General features: G+C 46.4%; 1 long non-coding RNA gene across 4 annotated transcripts in view; it reads left to right on the top strand.

Moving 5' to 3' along the window:
- LOC111650337 (uncharacterized) overlaps nucleotides 1-920 on the top strand; it is a 49,478-nt gene that overhangs the window by 1,065 nt on the left and 47,493 nt on the right. The gene's annotated exons all lie outside the window — the stretch shown is intronic.

Here is a 920-nt window from a genome sequence, read left to right as displayed (position 1 = left end):
GTTTGGGAAAATCAAAATTTGCTGACCCTGTTTCTTATGTTTCTAACATCTGTCACATGATATATTTTACTGTTTGGGCAACCCTGTGTGCCAGTAAAGCAAATGTGAGTAGAGAGAGAGAGCGAGAGAGCGAGACAGCCCCTCGTTCATGTATATTTGTCAGAGTCAAAGCTCAGATTAGAGCTAAGGCTCCTTCAGTTCTCCACTTGTAAACAACTTTCCGCAGCGGACCTGCGTCAGTCCACACGTGTTGCCCGCCACCTTAGAGTTACATGTTGTCCTGTTTCTTTTACAAGGCAGCAATAGGCTACAACTGCATCTGTAAATCTCGCATGCATGCTCTCTTCAACTTGGCGCCGAAGCAACATAAGGTTTAGCATCAACATCAACTGTGTGTGCAGTGTGTTGTGTAAATTACCCTGCATGCTCTGGGAGGTTAGGGAGGTGGACACGACAGGCTGAGCGGTTCAGCACCACGGACAGCGCCTCGCTCATCCTGTGGTCGATTCAGCAGAAATTTCAGCAGGAGGTGAATAATGTTAACCACCACCAATAAAGTGGCAAAACAGGTATTTTTCTCCAGAGTTGCATTAGTTTCACAAGATGGTACATCGTGACAATAACAATGGAGAGTTTTTAGAGGAGGTGGTTACAGATGTCCATTTCCGGATTTAACTCATTGCGGCAAAGCGACTTGGTTTGCAAACTGCGATTGCGGTAAAAGTGCGGTATAAGCGCATCTCCTGTAGTGAAACAGTTGTGACAGTGAGAGCTGCGGAGTATTTCGTCCTCTCTCGTTCTGAGGTGACAAAAGCTTCACAAATGAGAGGAAAAAGAGGAGAACTCTGCTGCGATCTGCAACTTGCTGGAGTCAGGAGTGCATACTTTTTTTAAGGAGGGGGGAGGAGGAGGAGGATGGA

This window comes from Seriola lalandi, unplaced genomic scaffold (assembly GCF_002814215.2).
Source record: "Seriola lalandi dorsalis isolate HSWRI2012SDOR001 ecotype SW California unplaced genomic scaffold, Sedor1 jcf7180002052274, whole genome shotgun sequence".
Taxonomy (NCBI): Eukaryota; Metazoa; Chordata; class Actinopteri; order Carangiformes; family Carangidae; genus Seriola; species Seriola lalandi.
The sequence above is the reverse complement of the archived record's forward strand: the minus strand, read 5'-3'. Positions and strand labels throughout refer to the sequence as shown.